Source organism: Symphalangus syndactylus, chromosome 21 (assembly GCF_028878055.3).
Source record: "Symphalangus syndactylus isolate Jambi chromosome 21, NHGRI_mSymSyn1-v2.1_pri, whole genome shotgun sequence".
NCBI lineage: Eukaryota > Metazoa > Chordata > Mammalia > Primates > Hylobatidae > Symphalangus > Symphalangus syndactylus.
The window spans coordinates 5,221,433-5,245,431 of NC_072443.2; positions in this window are offsets into that span (position 1 = coordinate 5,221,433).

The following is a 23,999-nucleotide window of genomic DNA, read 5'->3' on the forward strand; positions in this document are numbered from 1 at the left end:
CCTATCTTGTGCCAGTTTTCAAAGGGAATGCTTCCAGTTTTTGCCCATTCAATATGATATTAGCTGTGGGTGTGTCATAATTAGCTCTTATTTTGAGATACGTCCCATCAATACCGAATTTATTGAGAGTTTTTAGCATGAAGGGCTGTTGAATTTTGTCCAAGGCCTTTTCTGCATCTATTGAGATAATCATATGCTTTCTGTCATTGGTTCTGTTTATATGCTGGATTACATTTATTGATTTGTGTATGTCGACCCAGCCTTGCATCCCAGGGATGAAGCTCACTGGATCATGGTGGATAAGCTTCTCAATGTGCTGCTGGATTCAGTTTGCCAGTATTTTATTGAGGATTTTTGCATTGATGTTCATTGGGGATATTGGTCTAAAATTCCCTTTTTTGGTTGTGGCTGTGCCAGGCATTGGTATCAGGATGATGCTGGCCTCATAAAATGAGTTAGGGAGGATTTCCTCTTTTTCTATTGATAGGAATAGTTTCAGAAGGAATGGTACCAGCTCCTCCTTGTACCTCTGGTAGAATTTGCCTGTGAATACATCTGGTCCTGGACTTTTTTTGGTTGGTAAGCTATTAATTATTGCCTGAATTTCAGAGTCTGTTATTGGTCTATTCAAAGATTCAACTTCTTCCTGGTTTAGTCTTGGGAGAGTGTATGTGTCGAGGAATTTATCCATTTCTTCTAGATTTTCTAGTTTATTTGTGTAGAGGTGTTTATAGTATTGTCTGATGGTAGTTTGTATTTCTGTGGGATCAGTGGTGATATCCCCTTTATCATTTTTTATTGCATCTATTTGATTCTTCTCTCTTTTCTTCTTTATTAGTCTTGCTAGCGGTCTATCAATTTTGTTGATCTTTTCAAAAAACCAGCTCCCGGGTTCATTGATTTTTTGAAGGGTTTTTTGTGTCTCCATTTCCTTCAATTCTGCTCTGATCTTAGTTATTTCTTGTCTTTTGCTAGCTTTTGAATGTGTTTTCTCTTGCTTCTCTAGTTCTTTTAATAATGATGTTAGGGTGTCCATTTTAGATCTTTCCTGCTTTCTCTTGTGGGTATTTAGTGCTATAAATTTCCCTCTACACACTGCTTTGAATGTGTCCCAGAGATTATTGTATGTTGTGTCTTTGTTCTCGTTGGTTTCAAGGAACATCTTTATTTCTGCCTTCATTTCGTTATGTACCCAGTAGTCATTCAGGAGCAGGTTGTTCAGTTTCCATGTAGTTGAGTGGTTTTGAGTGAGTTTCTTAATCCTGAGTTCTAGTTTGATTGCACTGTGGTCTGAGAGACAGTTTGCTATAATTTCTGTTCTTTTACATCTTTCTCCATCCCTTTACCTTGAGCCCATGTGTGTCTCTGCATGTGAGATAGGTTTCCTAAATACAGCACATTGATGGGTCTTGACTCTTTATCCAATTTGCCAGTCTGTGTCTTTTAATTGGAGCATTTAGCCCATTTACATTTAAGGTTAATATTGTTATTTGTGAATTTGATCCTGTCATTATGATGTTAGCTGGTTATTTTGCTCGTTAGTTGATGCAGTTTCTTCCTAGCCTCGAAGATCTTTACAATTTGGCATGTTTTTGCAGTGGCTGGTACTGGTTGTTCCTTTCCATGTTTAGTGCTTCCTTCAGGAGCTCTTTTAGGGCAGACCTGGTGGTGATAAAATCTCTCAGCATTTGCTTGTCTGTAAAGTATTTTATTTCTCCTTCACTTATGAAGCTTAGTTTGGCTGGATATGAAATTCTGGGTTGAAAATTCTTTTCTTTAAGAATGTTGAATATTGGTCCCCACTCTCTTCTGGCTTGTAGAGTTTCTGCTGAAAGATCAGCTGTTAGTCTAATGGGCTTCCCTTTGTGGGTAACCCGATCTTTCTCTCTGGCTGCCTTTAATATTTTTTCCTTCATTTCAACTTTGGTGAATCTGACAATTATGTATCTTGGAGATGCTCTTCTCAAGGAGTAGCTTTGTGGCATTCTCTGTATTTCCTGAATTGGAATGTTGGCCTGCCTTGCTAGATTGGGGAAGTTCTCCTGGACAATATCCTGCAGAGTGTTTTACAACTTGGTTCCATTCTCCCCATTGCTTTCAGGTACACCAAGCAGATGTAGATTTGGTCTTTTCACATAGTCACATATTTCTAGAAAACCCCATCATCTCAGCCCAAAATCTCCTTAAGCTGATTAGCAACTTCAGCAAAGTCTCAGGATACAAAATCAATGTGCAAAAATCACAAGCATTCTTATACACCAATAACAGACAAACAGAGAGCCAAATCATGAGTGAACTCCCATTCACAATTGCTTCAAAGAGAATAAAATACCTAGGAATCCAACTTACAAGGGATGAGAAGGACCTCTTCAAGGAGAACTACAGAACACTGCTCAATGAAATAAAGGAGGATACAAACAAATGGAAGAACATTCCATGCTCATGGGTAGGAAGAATCAATATTGTGAAAATGGTCATACTGCCCAAGGTGATTTATAGATTCACTGCCATCCCCATCAAGCTACCAATGACTTCACAGAATTGGAAAAAACTACTTTAAAGTTCATATGGAACCAAAAAGAGCCCGCATCACCAAGTCAATCCTAAGCCAAAAGAACAAAGCTGGAGGCATCATGCTACCAGACTTCAAACTATACTACAAGGCTACAGTAACCAAAACAGCATATTACTAGTACCAAAATAGAGATATAGACCAATGGAACAGAACAGAGCCCTCAGAAATAATGCCGCATATCTACAACTATCTGATCTTTGACAAACCTGACAAAAACAAGAAATGGGGAAAGGATTCCCTATTTAATAAATGGTGCTGGGAAAACTGGCTAGCCATATGTAGAAAACTGAAACTGGATCCCTTCCTTACATCTTATACAAAAATTAATTCAGGATGCATTAAAGACTTACATGTTAGACCTAAAACCATAAAAACCCTAGAAGAAAACCTAGGCAATACCATTCAGGACATAGGCATGGGCAAGGACTTCATGTCTAAGACACCAAAAGCAATGGCAACAAAAGCCAAAATTGACAAATGATATCCAATTAAACTAAAGAGCTTCTGAACAGAAAAAGAAACTACCATCAGAGTGAACAGGCAACCTACAGAATGAGAGAACATTTTTGCAATCTACTCATCTGACAAAGGGCTATATCCAGAATCTACAATGAATTCAAACAAATTTACAAGAAAAAAACAAACAACCCCTATCAAAAAGTGGACAAAGGATGTTAACAGACACTTCTCAAAAGAACACATTAATGCAGACAAAAGACACATGAAAAAATGTTCATTATTACTGGCCATCAGAGAAATGCAAATCAAAACCACAATGTGATACCATCCCACACCAGTTAGAATGGCGATCATTAAAAAGTCAGGAAACAACAGGTGCTGGAGAGGATGTGGAGAAATAGGAACACTTTTACACTGTTGGTGGGAGTGCAAATTAGTTCAACCATTGTGGAAGACAGTGTGGCAATTCCTCAGGGATCTAGAACTAGAAATACCATTTGACCCAGCCATCCCATTACTGGGTATGTACCCAAAGGATTATAAATCATGCTGCTATAAAGACACATGCACACGTATGTTTATTGCGGCACTATTCACAATAGCAAAGAGTTGGAACCAACCCAAATGTCCAACAATGATAGACTGGATTAAGAAAATGTGGCACATATACACCATGGAATACTATGCAGCCATAAAAAATGATGGTTTCATGTCCTTTGTAGGGACATAGATGAAGCTGGAAAGCATCATTCTCAGCAAACTATCGCAAGGACAAAAAACCAAACACCGCATGTACTCACTCATAGGTGGGAATTGAACAATGAGAACACATGGACACAGGAAGGGGAACATCACACACAGGGGCCTGTTGTGGGGTGAGACAGGAGAGAGAGGGTGCTGAAAGATAGGTGCTAAAGTTTCAGGAAAAAAGAGAGTTTGTAGAATGCCACAGGGTGGCTCATTCCTAAACTTTACCTCTGTCTCTTCAGCCTAATTATGTTATGTAGAAGTTCAAGTTAATACCTGAAATCTTCTTCCCTTAAATTGTCCTAATGTTATATATCTAGCATCAATAATTGACCATTTTAAAGGTGTCTGGGCCGTATTATTTTAACTTTTTATTTCCATAGATTTTTGGGGAACAGGTGGTATTTGGTTACACGAGTAAGTTCTTTAGCGGTGATTTGTGAGATTTTCATGCACCCATCACCCAAGCACTATACAGTAAACCCAAGTTGTAGTCTTTTGCCCCTCTCCCCCTTCCCACTCTTTCCCCCAAGTCCCTAAAGTTCATTACATCATTCTTATGCCTTTGCATCCTCATAGCTTAGGTCTCACTTATAAGTGAGAATGCACAATGTTTGGTTTTCCATTCCTGAGTTACTTCACCTAGAGTAATAGTCTTTAATCTTAACCAAGTTGACGTGAATGCCATTAGTTCATTTGTTTTTATGACTCAGTAGTATATATATCTCCACTCATTGATTGATGGGCGTTTGAGTTGGTTCTGTATTTTTGCAATTGAGAATTGTGTTGCGGTAAACATGCATGTACAAGCATCTTTTTCATATAATGACTTATTTTCCTCTGGGTAGATACCCGGTTGTGGGATTGCCAGATCAACTGGTAGAACTACTTTTAGTACTTTAAGGAATCTCCAAACTGTTTTCTATAGTGGTTGTACTAGTTTACATTCCCACCAGCAGTGGAGAAATGCTCCCTTTCACCACATCCATGCCAACATCTTTTTTTATTTATTTTTTTATTTTTTGGTTATAGCCCTTCTAGAAGGAGTAAGGTGGTATTGCATTGTGGATTTGATTTGCATTTCCCTGATCATGAGTGATGTTGAGCGTTTTTAATATGTTTATTGGCCATTTGTATATCTACTTTTGAGAATTGTCTATTCATGTCCTTAGCCTACTTTTTGATAGGAGATTGTTTTTTTTTTCTTGCTAATTTGTTTGAGTTCCTTATAGATTCTGAACATTAGTCTTTTGTTGGATGTATAGATAGTGAAGATTTTCTCCCACTCTGTAGATTGTCTGTTTACTTGGTTGAGTGTTCCTTTTGCCATGCAAAAACTCTTTAAGTTTAATTAAGTCCCACTTATTTATCTTTGTTTTTGTTGCATTTGCTTTTGGGTTCTTGGTCATGAAATATTTGCCTAAGCCAATATCTAGAAGGGTTTTTCTGATGTTGTCTTCTAGAATTTTTGTAGTTTCAAGTCTTAGATTTAAGTCTTTGATCAATCTTAAGTTGATTTTTGTATAAGGTAAGTGATGAGAATCCAGTTTCATTCACCTACATGTGGCTTGCCAATTATCCCAGCACCATTTATTGAATAGAGTGTCCTTTTCCAACTTTATGTTTTCGTTTGCTTTGTCAAAGTTCAGTTGGCTGTAAGTATTTGGCTTTATTTCTGGGTTCTCTCGTCTGTTCCATTAGTCTATTTGCCTATTTTTATACCAGTACCAGTTTGATTTTTATGTGATGCCTCCAGATTTGTTCTTTTTACTTAGTCTTGCTTTGGCTATGCAGGCTCTTTTTTGGTTCTATATGAATTTTAGAATTTTTTTTCTATTTCTGTGAAGAATGATGGTGGTATTTTCATGGGAGTTGCATTGAATTTGTAGATTGCTTTTGCCACTATGATCATTTTCACAATATTCATTCTACCCATCCATGAGCATGGAACGTTGCCATTTGTTTGTGTCATCTATGATTTCTTTCAGCAGTGTTTTGAGGTTTTCCTTGTAGAGGTCCTTGGTTAGGTATATTCTGAAGTATTTTATTTTTTCTGCATCTAAAAGTTTGGAAAACATATTTAGGGGAATAATCAAAGAAAACTTTCCCAGCCTTACTAGAGATTAAAGTCAAGATGAAGGAAAGAATCTTACTAGCTGTGAGGCAACAGCAACAGGTAATCTATAAAGGAAAATCTATCAGATTAACAGCAGATTACTCAGCAGAAACCATACAAGCTAGAAGGGATTGAAGCCCTATCTTTAGCCTCCATAAACAAAACAATGATAAGCCAAGAATTTTGTATCCAGCAAAACTAAGCTTTATAAATGAGGGAAAGATAGTCTTTTCCTGACAAAGTAATACTGAGAGAATTCATCACTAACAAGCCAGCACTATAAGAACTGCTAAAAGGAGCTCTAAATGTTGAAACAAATCCTGGAAACACATCAAAACATAACCCATTTAAAATCTCATAGGACCTATAAAACAAAAATACAATTAAAAAACGCAAGGTATACAGGCAACAAATAGCACAATGAATGAAACAGTACTTCACATCTCAATACTAACATTGAATGTAAATGGCCTGAATGCTCCACTTAAATGATACAGAATTGCAGAATAGATAAGAATTCACCAACCAAGTATCTGCTGCCTTGAAGAGACTCACCTAACAAATAAGAACTTACATACACTTAATATAAAGGGTGGAAAAAGACATTCCATGCAAGTGGACACCAAAAGCAAGCAGGAGTGGCTATTCTTATATGAGACAAAACAAACTAAAGCAACAGCAGTTAAAAAGACAAAGAGAAACATTATATAATGATAAAGGGCCTTGTCCAAAGGAAAATATCACAATCTTAAATATATATGCATCTAACACTGGAGCCCCCAAATTTATAAAACAATTACTACTAGACGTAAGAAATGAGATAGATTGCAACACAGTAACAGTAGGGGAGTTCAATATTACACTAACAGGATTAGGTCATCAAGACAGGAAGTCAACAAATAAACAATGGATTAAATTATACCCTAGAACAAATGGACTTAACAAATATTTCTATTCATCAGTGCACGGAACTTTATCCAAGATAGGCCATACAATAGGCCACAAAACAAGTCTCAGTAAATGTAAGAAAATTGAAATTATATCAAGTATCAGACCACAGTGGAATAAAATTGGAAATCAACGTCAAAAGGATCCCTCAAAACCATGCAAATACATGCAAATTAAATAACTTACTCCTGAATTATCATTGGGTCAACAATGAAATCAAGCTAGAAATTAAAAAATTCTTTTGCCAAGTGCAATGGCTCACGTCTGTAATCCAAGCAGTTTAGGAGGCTGAGGTGGGCAGATCACAAGGTCAGGAGATGGAGACCATCCTGGTCAACATGGTGAAATCTGGTCTCTACTAAAAATACAAAAAAATTAGCTGGGTGTGGTGGTGCGTGCCTGTAGTCCCAGCTACTCAGGAGGCTGAGGCACGGTGGCTCACACCTATAATCCCAGCACTTTGGGAAGCTGCGATGGGCAGATCATGAGGTCAAGAGATGGAGACCATCCTGGCCAACATGGTGAAACCCTGTCTCTTCTAAAACCACAAAAAAATTAGTTGGGCATGGTGGCTTGTGCCTGTAGTCTCAGCTAGTTGGGAGGCTGAGGCAGGAGAATCGCTTGAATCAGGTGGCAGAAGTTGCACTGAGCCAAGATCATGCCACTGCACTCCAGCCTGGCGACAGAGTGAGACTCCATCAAAAAAAAAAAACTATTTTAGCTGAATGATAATAGTAACACAACCTATCAGAACCTCTGGAAAACAGCAGAGTTATTGAGAGGAAAATTCATAGCCTTAAATGCCTACACCTGGACTGTTTTTAATATACAAAGTACATTATAGCAGAATTTTTTCTGAAAAATATAAATTTGCCCTAAAATAATTTTTTAAATAGAAAATCAACCTCATAAAGTGTCTGAGATATCTTCAAACTTAAGGTGACTGTCAGGTTATCAACAGGAATTTTATAAATCTTCATTGAATCCTTAATAACACAACACAAAATTTTACAAATCTTCATCAAATTCTCAGCAGCAAAACACAAAATTGCACAGGGGTTACCTACCATGATCTACCATAATATAGGTCAACCACATTATCATAGCTGCTAAGGAAAGCGTATGTTATATGTGTGCATGTGGGTGATATCTGTCATAATATTTTGCCACATGTTTATGAATAATCAGGTCCTAGACTGACTTCACATATCTAAGGTAAGACAGGCCTGGAATCTAAGCATCCTAGTGGATTATGTGATTTGACCCATAGACAAATAATATAAATGCTTTCTACATTCAACTCTCAAGCAAGTAGACTTCATCACTCACAGGACCAGTGACCACTGGGTTAAAATTGGCAAGTGTGCTTTCAAGCCTATTAACATATTGCCATAGGGGCTTTTTGGTTTGGTTTTTTGTTGTTTCTTGTTGTTGTTGTTGTTGTTGTTTTTCATTGCAAGAAGCTATGTTGTAAAGGACACTCATTCACCTTTGAGCAGCCCTATTTCTCACAGTGATTTTCAGTCTTCCAGTTCCTACAATTATACACTGCCTCAGAAATATAAAAGTAAGTACATATGTCCTGAACATGTTTTACCTGTACTTCTTCATTAAAAAACAATATAGAACATAAAACAGTCTGCCAAAGTTACAAGTAATAGTAAATCATATTGACTTTGTTATAATAATCAGAGAAAAAGGAGAAATTAGAAAAATACAGCAATAGTTAGAATAAATTACTACAAGATTTTAATTCATATATTCTTTATCTGTTGTTTAAACATAAATATTCTTACAAATAAAAATGTATGACACTGTATTGTAAGTTTTTTCTAATCATGTATTCCTTTTTATTATTTATAAAAATGGTATATTAGGGACATATACTTTAAAGTAATACATTCAGAACACCTGGAGAAAATGTCACAACATAGATTCTAATTAAGTTGTGCTGGGTAGGTGCTGATATTTTGCATAATGCTGCTACCTTTAGCCTGGGATCACATTTTAAGTAGTAAGTTTATAGTAGGGGGCATAGAAATTTGTACCTACTCCAGATAAACAATATGTGTCTGACCAAAAGATCGTAAATATGTGTAAATGAGATAAGTCACTTCAAAGTAGTTCTTAATCTAGAAATATATAATGTAAAAATTTATTTTGATGAACAATTTCATTATGTCATTTATTTATTCAGTAGTGAATTTCTACCCTATTCAGTTAACTAATTTATTTAACAAATTCTTATATAATCCTTAAATAATTATATAATGCATAAGCCAGTCTCTTCTCCACATATTTTGTGGTCATGAACTTTATTCTTTTTTACAATAACCCTGTAATGTCATTGCCATTTTTATCCTTTCTTTCCCAGTGAGGAAACTAAAATGTAGAGTAATTGCATAACTTATGTCACAAAATCCATTAATTCTAGCATTCCAGTGATTAGAATGTTTCTAGATTTTCATTATAGGGTTACAAATTACACTACGCTAAGGTTTTCTTATATCGTTTGCTAAATTGGTCCAGGATAGTCATATATAACATTATGTATTTATCACCTAATATGTGCCTAGTACTCTGTGTAGAGTTTTGTTTGTTCTTACTGAATTTTCTTATTAACCCTATGAGACATCTGCTATTATCACCAGTTTGCAGGTAAAGCTGCAAAGACCAAAACAAGTAAAGTAATTTAAGTTGTAAATTCTGGGCAGCCCCAGCATTCACATCTAAAGCATTCAAGTCAGCCTTTAAAAAAGTGTTTGTTGGCCAGGCACAGTGGCTCACGCCTGTAATCCCAGCACTTTGGGAGGCCAAGGTGGGCGGGTCACGAGGTCAGGAGATTGAGACCATCCTAACACAGTGAAACCCCGTCTCTAATAAAAATACACAAAATTAGCCAGGCATGGTGGGACGCACGTGTAGCTACTTAGGAGGCTGAGGCGGGAGAATCAATTGAACCTGGAAGGCAGAGGTTGCAGTGAGCCGAGGTCGCACCATTGCACTCCAGCCTGGGCGACAGAGTGAGACTCCGTCTCAAAAAAAAAAAACGTGTTTGTTGGCTGGGCACAGTGGCTCATGCCTGTTATCCCAGCACTTCGGGAGACTGAGGTGGGTGGATCCCGAGGTCAGGAGTTGGAGACCAGCCTGACCAACATGGTGAAACCCCGTCTATACTAAAAATACAAAAATTTAGCCGGGCATGGTGGTGCATGCCTGTAATCCCAGCTACTCAAGAGGCTGAGGGAGAAGAATTGCTTGAACCGAGGAGGCAGAGGTGGCAGTGAGCCAAGATCATGCCACTGCACTCCAGCCTGGGTGACAGAGCAAGACTCCATCTCAAAAAAAAAAAAAAAGTGTTTGTCATGTTGTTTCCCCAAAATAAAAATCACCTGAGAATGTTAAAAAAAATGAAAAAAAATAGAATTCCTCCTAAAAATTTGAAATCTCTATAAAATATATGAAACATATGATTTTTTGTTTTGAGACAGGATCTTGCTCTGTCATTCAGGCTGCAGTGCAGTGGCGTAATTATGGCTTGCTGCAATGTCAACCTCCCATGCTCAAGCGATCCTCATACCTACGCTTTCCCAGTAGCTAGAATCACAGTGGTGCACCACTGTATTAGTCCATTTTCACACTGCTAATAAAGACATACCCAAGACTGGGCAATTTACAAAAGAAAGAGGTTTAATGGGCTTACAGTTCCACATGGCTGGAGAAGCCTCACAATCATGGTGGAAGGCAAGGAAGAGCAAGTCATGTCTTACATGGATGGCAACAGGCAAAGTGAGAGAGCATGTGCAGGGACCACCCATGTTTAAACCATCAGATCTCATGATACTTATTCACTATCACCAGAACAGCACAGGAAAGACGTGCCCACATGATTCAATTACCTCCCACTGGGTACCTCCCACAACACATGGGAATTCAAGATGAGATTTGGGTGGGGACACAGCCAAACCACGTCATTCCACCACTGGCCCCTCCCAAATCCCATGTCCTCTCATTTCAAAACCTATCATGCCTTCCCCAAAGTCCTCCAAAGTCTTAACTCATTTCAACGTTAACTCTAAATTCCAGAGTCCAAAGACTCATCTGAGACAAGGCAAGTATCTTCTACCTATGAGCCTGTAAAATCAAAAGCAGTTTAGTTACTTCCCAGATACAATGGGGGTACAGGCATGAGGTAAATACAGCCATTCAGAATGGGAGAAATTGGCCAAAACAAAGAAGCTACAGGACCCATGCAAGCCTGAAATCCAGTGGGGCAGTCAAATCTTAAGGTTCCAAAATGATCTCCTTTGACTCCATGTCTCACATAAGGGTTATGCTGATGCACGAGGTTGGCTCCCACTGTCTTGGGCAGCTCCACCCCAGTGGCTTTGCAGGGTACAGCCTTCTTCCTTGTTGCCTTCACAGGCTGGTGTTGAGTGTCTGCAGCTTTTCCAGGTGCATGGTGCAAGCTGTCAGGGATCTACCATTTTGGGGCCTGGAGAATGATGTCCCTCTTCTCACAACTCCACTAGGCAGTGCCCCACTGGGGACTCCGTGTGGGGGCTCTGACCCCACATGCCCTTCCACACTGCCCTAGCAGAGGTTCTCCATGAGGGCATCACCCCTGCAGGAAACATCTCCCTGGGCATCCAGCCATTTCCATACCTCTTCTGAAATCTAGGTGGAGGTTCCCTAACCCCAATTCTTGACTTCTGTGCACTCACAGGCTCAACACCACATGGAAGCTGCCAAAGCTTGGAGCTTGCACCCTCTGAAGTCACAGCCCAAGCTGTACCTTGGCCCCTTTTAGCCAAAGCTAGAGTGGCTGGAACACAGGGCACCAAGTCTCTAGGCTGCATACAGCAGGAAGGCCCTCGGCCCTACCCACAAAACTATTTTTACCTCCTAGACCTCCAGGCCTGTGATAGGAGGTGCTGATGCAAAGGTCTCTGACATGTCCTGGAGACATTTTCCCCATTGTTTTGGTGATTGACATTTGACTTCTCATTACTTATGCAAAGTTTTGCAGCCAGCTTGAATTTCTGGTCAGAAAAAGAGATTTTTCTTTTCTATTGCATTGTCAGGCTGCAAATTTTCCAAACTTTTATGCTCTGTTTCCCTTTCCCTTTGGTGCCTTAAACAGCACCAAAATCACCTCTTGAATGCTTTCTTGCTTAGAAATTTCTTCTGCCAGATACCCCAAATTATCACTTTCAAGTTCAAAGTTCCACAAATCTCTAGGGCAGGGGCAAAATGCCATCAGTCTCTTTGCTAAAACATAACAAGAATCACCTTGCTCCAGTTCCCAACCAGTTCCTCATTTCCATCTGAGACCATCTCAGCCTAGACTTTATTGTCCACATTGCTACCAGCATTTTGGGCAAAGCCATTCAGCAAGTCTCTAGGAAGTTCCAAACTTTCCCACATTTCCTGTCTTCTGAGCCCTCCAAACTGTTTCAACCACTGCCTGTTAGCCAGCTCCAAAGTCACTTCCACATTTTTGGGTATCTTTTCAGCAACGCCCCACTCTACTAGTACCAATTACTGTATTAGTCCATTTTCATGCTGCTGATAAAGGCATACCCAAGACTGGGCAATTTACAAAAGAAAGAGGTTTAATGGATTCACAGTTCCACATGGCTGGGGAGGCCTCACTATCATGGCAGAAGGCAGAGAGGAGCAAGTCACATCTTACATGGATGTAAGCAAGCAAAGAGAGAGAGCATGTGCATGGAAACTCCCATTTTTAAAACCATCAGATCTCATGAGACTTATTCACTATCATAAGAATAGCACTAGAAAGACGGGCCCCATGATTCAATCATCCCCCACTGGGTCCCTCCCACACATGTGAGAATTCAAGATAATATTTGGGTGGGAACACAGCCAAACCATATCAACCACCATGCCCAACTAAATTTTTATTTTTAGGAACAGTGTCTCCCTACATTGCCCAGGCTGGTCTCGAACTCCTGAGTTCAAACGATTCTCTCACCTTGGCCTCCCAATGTGCTGGGATTACAGGCATGAGATACCACACCCAGACCATCATTTAACATTTTTTATTTTGCCCAGTTTAAATAAGCTGATTTTTTTTATTTATACTAGTTAAACAATACATAGCTCAATGTCCAATAATTATTTAATGTATTATTCTTAAAAAGATAATTATTTGCTGATAATTATATAAGATAAAAACCATAATAATTTTGAAGATAGGGATATTACTTCAAATTAACAAAATGCTTATAAATAACTAAATTAATTTTCAGTTTAATGAAAAAATCATATACGGGGGATTAAACTGATGTTTTCTTTTTAGGGGACTATTCAGAATGCTCTTGATATTGATTTAATCAAATACAGTAATATATAGCTGTGTTGCTCACTACTGATTTAATTATCAAAGTTTTCTGAGAAATATCAGAGGGAAGAGACACTAGGTCACAGCAACTAAAAAAAAATAATGACCATTTCATCCTAAAAAATGTAATAGTATAAATAAAATTGTATCCGTAAACACAGAAGATAAGAGGAGACAAAACCCTGGGAAAGCCAGTGACACTAGAGAACAGGCAGAGTGAGTAGGTGCAGCTGCTGGATGTCATTTACTCAGAGATGGTATTAGTGTAGTAGAGAAACCAATCTGCAACTGCCAGTCAAAGACATAACCTTCACAGTCAACACTAGAGAACAGGCAGAGTGAGTAGGTGCAGCTGCTGGATGTCATTTACTCAGAGATGGTATTAGTGTAGTAGAGAAACCAATCTGCAACTGCCAGTCAAAGACATAACCTTCACAGTCACCTTTTGCAAATTGTCAGGACCATATCCTCCTAATAATGGGGATACATGCAATGGATATGTATTGGGAGTGACACCTGGCTTAAAAGGTTAATCCACATTTTAAAATAAATGCCTCATACTGACAGTATACAAAAAATTAATCACTTTGGATTTTACTACTTTTTTTAATACTTCTTTCCAACATAAATGTTGGACCATTAATCGCACCCATTCTTTTCTCTCTCCGCCTCCCTTCTTCTTGTCCTTGCTTCTTCCACTTTTTCTTTCCTTTTTCATCTTTTTCACTTCCCACAGGGTCCCAGTTCCCAACCAGTTCCTCATTTCCATCTGAGTCCACCTCAGTTCCAGGGCAGGGTACAGATTAAACAAAGGCCAGAGGACTTCCAAGCAAGCTGATAATGTTAGGGCTTTGGCAAACAAATGAATTGTGTATATTTTCCCATTTCTGTGTGAGACTTACGAGCAATTGTCTTTCTCTCTATAAAAACTAAAAGCTTCTTTATTTGTCTCTTCATGTTCTTAACCCTCCCGTTCCCACCACCACCCCAACACACACACACAAAGCTCCACATCACAAGAACCAGTAGCAATCCATAGAGATTTTACCTAATATACTATAAAAGACCTAAAAGGAATTTACTAACAAGACACACACTTTTGGTTTTGTTTTTCAACGATCCTCTTACTCTCTATTCTTAACCTGCAGCCATCAATCTCTGCTTCCTCTGTTTCTTTCTCCAACACTAAGCCTTCTGGGCTCCCTATTCCTCCTTGGATCTCACCTACTCTAGGGATTCTCAATTCTTTTCTTTTTGTCCCCATCTTAATCTCTATACTTGTATGTACACATTGTTAATACCATTTTAAAGTATGTCAAAACCAGTAGATCAGGCACCATTTCCCAAGTGTACCAGCCATACACCTGCCTGCAGTTTGATTATAGAGACCTCTTCCATCACAGCCAGAGCACGGATTCACCCTTACTGGAAGAGACACACATATTCTGTATTTGCATTGTCTTTTCTGCCTTTTCTGTCTTTGCAATCACCACCATTTGTGGATTTCAAAAGCATAGTTCACTCTCATGGCATTCAAAGTCACATTTTTTCTGATCAAGAAATTCATTTTACATAAAAGAAAATTCAGCAATGCACTCCTGCCCATGGAATTATCTAGTTTCACCACATATTTCACTACCTGGGAATGTTTTGCCTGAGTCTGGAAAAACTAATTACACACTCTGTATAGGAGTTGTATATTCAAAAAATGAATATGTTATATTCACACAAATGATTTTTCAAAGACAAAAATATTACATTGGTTTAAAAGGGTCAGTATTTTAGAACAAAAACAAAATTCGAAAAAAATATGTATTTAGGCCAGGCATGGTGGCTCATGCCTGTAACCGCAGCACTCTGGGAGGCCAAGGGGGGTGAATCACCTGAGGTCAGGAGTTCAAGACCAGCCTGGCCAACATGGTGAAACCCCGTCTCTACTAAAAATAAAAAAATTAGTCGGGTGTGGTGGTGCGCACCCATAATTCCAGCTACTCTGGAGGCTGAGTCAGGAGAATCATTTGAACACCAGAGGTGTAGAGGTTGCAGTGAACCAAGATTGTGCCACTGCACTCCAGCCTTGGGCAACAGAGCAAAAAAATCTGTCTCAAAAAAATAAATAAATAAATAATAAAAATATGTATTTAAAAATCATTATACACCAAATATCTTTGCATTAAGTTACACAAAAAGAAAGTTGGTAGAAATAACAAAAATTGATATAAACTCAGTTTTACTGGGATATATAACATTCTGATTCTAAAAATTTACCAAAGATAAATATAATAATCAAGAACTTAGAATAATTCAGTTAATCAATAGGTTTTTAATTAGTTATATATTGAACGTTAAACAACACACAGGAATTATATATCCTTGTAAGACACCCAGGAAATAGTAACCCAAGAATTTCGCATTATAGATCCCAAATACAAACACAATAAATTATCCAAATTAAAAATGAACCAATCACACACAAATCACAATGCAGTAAAGTTAAAAACACAAAATAAGTCACATCCTTATGTTACTCTGAATTCAAGGCAAGTACATTGATTAAATTCATATACTAAACAATAAAAATTATAAGAAAGAATAAGTTTACCTAATTTCAAGAAGAGCAAAAATGCTTTTTTTGCATAATACTAAAGTAAGAAACCTTGATGAAAACAATAAGATAAATATTCTAGTCAAAAACAAAGGAAAAAACATGAATATGTAATCCATATAGAAAAAAATGGTCAATACACATACAGAAAAATATCTATCTCAGTGGCAATATTTACAAAATCAATGAGGTATTTCTTTTCAATTTCCATGTTGTTCAAGATTTAAAGTTGTGATTATAAACAAGTTGGCAAATACAGGGAAACAAGTTCTGATACCTTCTGCCAGAGGGTATGTAAGTTGGCGTAATCCGAAGGCCAATTAGAAAAGCGACCTTTTTGTTTTAATGGTATAGGATGTTCTTTCTAATGGCGTGCAGAAGCAGATTGACCGAGAAGCTAATGACGCTGACATCTGATAGCCCTGCACCATCCTGAGCCTCCTCCAAGACTGGGAGGATCCTAGCAATGTGCTCACATGGTCCATATGTTTTTCAAAAATTTGCAAAAGTGAGGGGATTTCTGTTTTCACCCATGAAAAATGCCTACTCCAATAAATTAGGTGTCCATGTAGGTTTCTCAATTGTAAAACTTGTACACATCTGGCAGAGGATATTGATAATGGAAAAGGCTACACGTGTGTGGAAGCAGGGGCCATAAGGGAAATGTCTGTAGCTTCCTCCTAAGTTTACTGTGAACCTAAAACTGCTCTAAGTAATAAAATCTATTCTTGTAAATGCCCATCTTGCAAAACTGTATCTGTCTAGGCCCCACAAAACTGAATCTAACCTAAAGGTATATTCTTATGTAAAAAACAAAGTGGAGGGAAAAGAAATAAATATTCAATTAGAAATGTCTCAGTGTAATGATGTTTAACAGATTTTACGAATATTTGAGAAGCATATACAGTCCCTTCTGTAAATCTTATAATGTAGTTTTCCTTTTATATAGCTTAACTTTTTTTGCATTACTTCTACCATATCAGCATTTATTTTTTTAAATTCATTTGGCCTCTTTTTTACAATGCAATAGAACTGTTCCTACATATGCTAAATTAAAAAAAGAAAAAGTCAACATGTAAAGGATAATCAGGTATCCTGAATTTACATGAAGATTCTTTCTGTTCTATGAAGAAAGAGATAGAGGATTTCTCTGGAAATCCACAATGTTAACAATATCAGTATTCATGGAAGCACATGTGAAGGTATGATGAGAACATAAGGATGCTTTGCCTTCTGTTGGAAAAAAATGTCACTTAACTATGTCCATAAAACAGATTAATTTAGCACAAATGAGTTTATGAATAGCATGAAAAATCAGTCTTGCTATTCTAAATGGTAGTCCAAACGTCTTATGGAATATCAGGCACTACATTAATTTTATAAGATGGTTTTAAAATCCAGCATACAAATTTGTTAAAAGTTTGGTCTCATTTTTTAATAAATATTCATAACAGTTTCTCATGGGCTTGCTATAAAATCAGAGGCTTCTCATAATTAACAAATGGCCACATGACATTAAGTTGAACTGCCAAGGCAGCCAGCTTTTGGAGACAGCGGATGAACCTGGAGGAGGGTTTCTCTGCCTTGCAGGAGATTGGACATCCCAGAATACTGATTCCTGCAGTCTTTTACACAGGCTGGGTTTAGGAAAACAATTCCTTTCTTCTTTTTCCTTCAAGACTGTACCTGATTAAAAAACAAATAAATAAAACTAATTTTACTAGTATAAGGGTAGCAAGCGTAAAGGGGGAAAGTATAATCTACACTGGAATCTATATTTCTCAGAAATTGCTTTAGTATCATACAAGTAACAGACAATCTTCCCATTCTTTTAAAAATGTGGATTGTATCCCACACTACCAAACCCACGTGGGTAGAAAAATCTTGATAGATTTAGAGGCACATTAATGAAAGTTACTATTTTAAACCAAACTCCTATGTTTAATGTATTTTCCTTTGTGCTGTCCAGTTATGTTCTATATTACTTTGGTTTTCTATTATTTACAATATTCAGGTAGATTTTAACAACTACCTAAGATTATTATTTTTATATATTAAAGCTGTAAATTAATGATACCCAGCCCAGAAGTTTGAGGCAGCAGTGAGTTATGACCACACCATTGCACCCTAGCCTAAGTGATGGAGTGAGACTCTGTCTCTGGAAAAATTAAATTTTAAAAAAAGATACCAAGAGACCAAAAAACAATCCATAGAGCAAAAAATATATGTATTTTTATTATACGCTTTTTTATACAGGTAGCAAATTATTACGAAAGGACATATTTTTCAAAACAGATCCATAATATTTCTAAAAGTGCAACAGAAGCTTTGAATTCTTACAATTCCTGTTTGGGCAAATATTGTACCTTTGAATAGAAAAAACTAAAAGCAAAAAAAAAACTGAGTATACATATTAAGTCTGTGCCTATTCTAGATATAAAATCTGTAGTTTTGGGAATCTTTCCCAGAATAAAACATAGTAACAACTTATATTAAATTACCACAAAATAAATAATAGAAAGGCAAAGCATAATATAGGATAAGAACAGTTATATTGAAAAGGATCAGATGAAAATATAATTATCTCCCAGTGAACACACACATTCACAAAAGAAATACAAATCCACATCACCTGCCAGATCATTTTTCGTTTTTATGAAACAGGAAATTTAAAACACACAATTTATTCTACCTGTTGAAGTAATGTAAATGAAGGTGGGTTTAGTCTGATAACTCCACTCCTCTTTAGGTTTAACAAAAGGAAAATAGGCCACTGGAGCATATATGCTATCAAATCAGGTTGACATTCAATCAAAATCTTATAAAATATCATGTGTCATAGGAAGAAAAACACAATGCGGCAACTATAATAGCAAAATAATGAATTATGAAAGTTTGAATGTTTTAGCTTTCCTGAAATAGGAAGGAAATATATACACCTATAGTTTTAGTATTTGTGGCAAGCTATATGACTTATTCTAAAAGTCAGTTTCTACATCTGCAAAATGGATTTAATAATATTACCTACCTATTTATAAAAATACTATAAGATGATGATTGTAAGGAACTTATCTTGGTCCCTGAAATGTGATATGCATTTATAAACATTAATTGTTAGTGTTTGGTAAATTAGTTCGCTCAAACACAAAGCCAGGTCTTTCTGTCCCCACATCCATAGTTTTTGTTGCTGCTATCAGTTCACATCAAACCTTAATCGGTATATTTTGCTTTCTCTAAATTCAGATAATGAAAAATAAACCTGAGTCTAATTAGGGTAATCCCGTTATCAATACCTTCTGAAATTGAAATTACCTGCCTCTCCATTAATCCGCATATTTTAGTTTTATCTCCACTGCCTGTGTTTCCACATTTATTGAAATATATAGAGGAAACTTAGAGTTAGTAATCCAGAAGTAGCTTGTCCTAATCTGAAGCAAATCTTAACAGATATATCTATCAATTTATTCCAAAAAGCACTATTGAGCACCTACTAACTACAAAACACTCTGTGAGGCATTACATGTCAATAATCCTAAACTTTGATAACACACTGTAATTGGTGAATGTGTGGGGAACTGTGCGCTCTCATCCTTTACTGAGTATAAGTAGGCATAACTTCCATGAAGGCCAACTTGACCTCATCTGTGAAAATTTTAGATGAAAATACCCTTTGAAACAGATTTACCTTTTTTTACACTAGAGATACTGAAAGATTGCAGCATTGTTATAGTAGACGTGGCAACTTACTAAATATATATCAAAAAGGAATAAGATGCCAATTTTGTTGCAAACATGCAACTCAATATAAGGTAACTGTAAAAAAGAAGGAAAGTATACTGTATGTAGTAATAAAAAATTTCTCTGAAGCTCAGATTTATTGCTTAAACTAGTGTGATATTATGCAAAAAATAAATACAAAATATGCCCCTAAAAATATAAAATGTGCCCAAAAACTAGGTTTACATTTGCCAACAAATTCAAAAAATAAATGTTAAAGAATACATAAGATCTAAGAGGAAGGATACTTATGGGGAAGGGAATAGGAACTAGGCAAATGAGAGATCAACTTTTCACTATATACCACTTTTCTATTTTCTGCATTTGAAATGGTATTTTACCGTTACACAATAATATTTTTGGATAATGACTACTCTGACTTCTACTAGCTGCTACTAGAAAATAAATTGTAAGAGAACAAAGTAGGCAGCAAAGACATCAATTAGGGTGCTATTGCAAAGATTCAGGCAACAGAGAGTACAGTTGATCCTGGATCTATTTCAAAGAAATAGCAAAAAATATTTGGCGAGATTGAATATGGAGTTTAAAACAAAGGGGAGTGTCAAAAAACACATATTAGATGATATCACAGAAGAAAGGATTTGTGAAAAAAATTTAAAGAAGTGCTTTATTAGGGGGACATGTGATGCTAGGAATAGAAAGAACTGAAATCAAGAGGACATCGGTGTGTAAAAAGGATTAGATAAGTTAGAGACTAGAGATAGTGGGAGCAATTACAGACTATTTAACGTTTTATAATTAGTCCATCCTCAATAGTGTGGTAAAAAATGCAATGGAAAGACAAAAATTAGATGAAAGAAACATAAATTTGAAGTTATTATGGAATTGTTTCTTTGTTCATCTATCCTTTATGCAATTATCTATTATAGTTGTTTGCTTACTTGTCACAAACTGAAGAAAGTATCTTATGCCTCCACAGTTTGAATTTGTCTCAGGGATATTGTGTGTTGGTTGGTTTGGAGTTCTAAAATGCTATTGTAAAATAATTTCAATTTGAATGTCTTTGGATAGGTGTATTAGTTTGTTCTCACACTGCTATAAGGACATATTGAAGACTTGGTAATTTATAAAGAAAAGAGGTTTAATTGACACAGTTCCACATGGCTGGGGAGGCCTCAGGAAACTTACAGTTATGGCAGAAGGCACCTCTTCACAGGGTGGCAAGAAACAGAATGAGTGCCCAGCGAAGGGGGAAGCCTCTTATAAAACCATCAGATCTTGTGAGAACTAACTCACCATCATGAGAATAGGATGGAATAGGATGGGGAAGACTGCCCCCATGATTCAATTTTCTCCACCTGGGCCCTCCCATGACACATGAGGATTATGGGAACTACAATTCGAGACGAGATTTGCGTGAGGATACAGCCAAACCATATCAATAGGGAAGTATCCTTTTGTTCCCATGGGGCCTTCCTCTTCTCATTTTCTTACACCGCTAGTGTTTATGCATTGATATTCCTGTCTCTGTAGGCCTGAGCTGCCTTTCCCCCAAAATTAAGAACATCATAAAAAGATATATATGCATCTACATATTCTGCAATGAAAAAAATAATAAAATTAAGGAAAACTAAAAAAAGAGTAGGAAAATTTCTATAAAGCCTCCTTCTAAAAATACATTCCATATGGCAGAACACAAATTTGGCTTTGAGCTTTGCCAGCTACCAGTGAGAGGGAGAAATATATGATTCACAGAGCCCACAGGATAAAAACAAATGAATTGCTATGGGAAAAATCATTGAAAAGTAAGGAGAGGAGAGCAGTAGAAGAGAGGAAAGCAGAAAGGTGGAAAGAGAAAGGGAAGGAAGGAGGGAGAAGGAGACCAAAATAGCTTTTCGTAAGCTATTTAGATCATTCTCCAATAAGCCTTTATAAATATCTGTAATAACATCTCTGAATTTATCATCAGTCCAACAAAACATTTGGATAAGCTTAGTTCTTAAGATGTCTTTTAATGCAGAGAGATGTTAAAATGAAATCCCCACATGAAATTATGTAAGTCGCCAGAATAATATGTCATAATAGGCAGTTTTTAAAAACACATAATATTGTATATACTGAAAATTCTTTAGACATTTATTAATAGAAACTATTATTGGAATCACACTTTTATTAAGTTTGGGATTACAAACTCTTTAAAATGTTTCTGAAACCATTTGTAGATTAAGGGAAGATTTCAAACTTTTTTAAAGGCAGCATGCTAGATGAAAAAAATGCTAGAGACAGGCAAGAAACCTCCTATAAAAGAAGGAAATACCATGTCACCTCTGCAGGAGATGGCTTAGAAAAATAATCTGGATCTGCTTCAATTTGCTGAAAAATCCAATGGATAATTAAGTTTCTTAAATCCCAGCTGACATAGCGGTATTAATCAAAGTATTGTAACAACATGATGCATTACTGTTAATCTTGCAGTCTGATGTAAGTCATTTGTTAAAAATATAAAGTATGAAAGCCTGCGAATGGTTTATGAAAGAGTAAATTTTTATGTAATTTACTTTTTTGTAAATTTAACATTAACACCTCAGTACAGTTAACTAGCTGAAGTTTTCAAACAGCATGATATTTCCATCCCGCATAGCACCCACCACCCCCAAATTTGCCTTTCGTCATCATGTGTATGTTATTGTTTCTCTTAAATTAGAAACATTTTAGCTATACCTATGTCTTTATTCTAAAAAAGGAAACAAATGACAGAAATAGAGGGTCACATGATCCAAGAAAAATATAGAGTAGGCATAATTTTTTGTTTAATACACGTGTAATGAAGCACTTTCACTCATTCGCATTGACTACATGATTCCCAAAGGCATTTGAATTTGTCTACAAAGCTTCGTGGGCAAAGGAAGGACATAGCCAAAAAGAATGTCATGTGGCTGGGCACTAATGGATGAAGGCAAGAAGTGTCAAAAAGGTGGAAAAAAAAGAAAAGAAAATCTCTAGTTTTATGATCTCATAAACATTGAATTGTATCTTAAATCATCATCACAGCAAAAATGTGATCAACAAATCAGCTTTGATTTAAGATTACACCAAGTCTTTAAGGAAGTCTCCAGAAAAGTGTTCTAGAAATTCTTTCTTATAGAGCCTAATGCTTGTAGAACACCCAGCATCAAAATGGCCTTGCAGTGCTAAAGATGGTGAGTGACCATTAAGCGGCTCACATTAGTCTGGATACTCCAGAGCGGTATTAGTCAGGGTTCTCCAGAGAAACAGAAACAACAGGATATGTGTATGTATAGAAAGATATTTATTTCAAGGAATTGGCTTGCATGATTAGGGATGACAAGTCAAAACTTTGCAGGGTGGGCCTACAGGCTAGAGACCCAGGAAGAGTTGATGTTACAATTCATGTCAAAAGGCCAGTGATGGCAGAAGGCCGTCTTGCCCGTCTTTGTTCCATTTAAGCCTTTGACTGATTAGATGAAGTCCAACCACATTATGGAAGGCAATCCTGCTTTACTCAAAGTCTACAGATTTAAAAGTTAATCTTATCCAGAAACACCCTCACAGAAACATCCAGAGTAATGTTGGACCACATATCTGGGCACCATGGCCCAGCTAAGCTGACATTAAATTTAACCATCACATGATTATCTTAGTAAATTCTATGTCAGTCAACAGTTACACTCTAATAGAAATTCATACATTCTCCTTTATATGAAATGCATTTCTTTTTTTACAAAGCAATATGAAGAAAAATATTCAACATAGAAAATTGTAAAGCATCCAGAAATAGTTAACCAGGACCTCCCGTAGTAAACTTAAAGAAATATAAAAATTTGTTCATTTCTTTAGCTGGTTGTGATTTTCAGAGTATTTGCTTAGTGGTTATAAAAGATGCAAAATGACATCAATTTATGAATTTATTATTTCCATTAACATTTACTTTGCAAGACTATCAGGGAGCAGTAGTTCCAAATTATATCTACATATCTAATTATATCAGTAGTTACAGCCTGTCTTCCTGACCCAGTTCATAACACGAAAAATTTGCCAGGTGGTGTGAAATGAGGATTTGTACAAACCAAATCAATTTTACTGTGAGTTTCAGAGATGTTAGCATTGCCATCAGTGCCTGTTTTGTTTTAAAGCTAATCATGCTGACAAATACCTCTCATAAAGTTATGCTCTGTGATACTCATTAGCTGTGCTAACTTTAGACTATGTCACTTGAATGAAAGTGTCGCTCTTCTGTTTAGAGACTTGGATCTAGTGGAGGACTTGCTTCTAATTTTCGGAAGTTAGAGAGGTGCTGGCAAGAGTGAGTTTGTATCCAATTGCTTTTGGATATAGTATACAATGTGTAAAATATCTGTATTATTTAGAATAGCAATATTATTGACAAGTAGCATTATCATTCTTTTTAATTTGAGAGATGACTGGG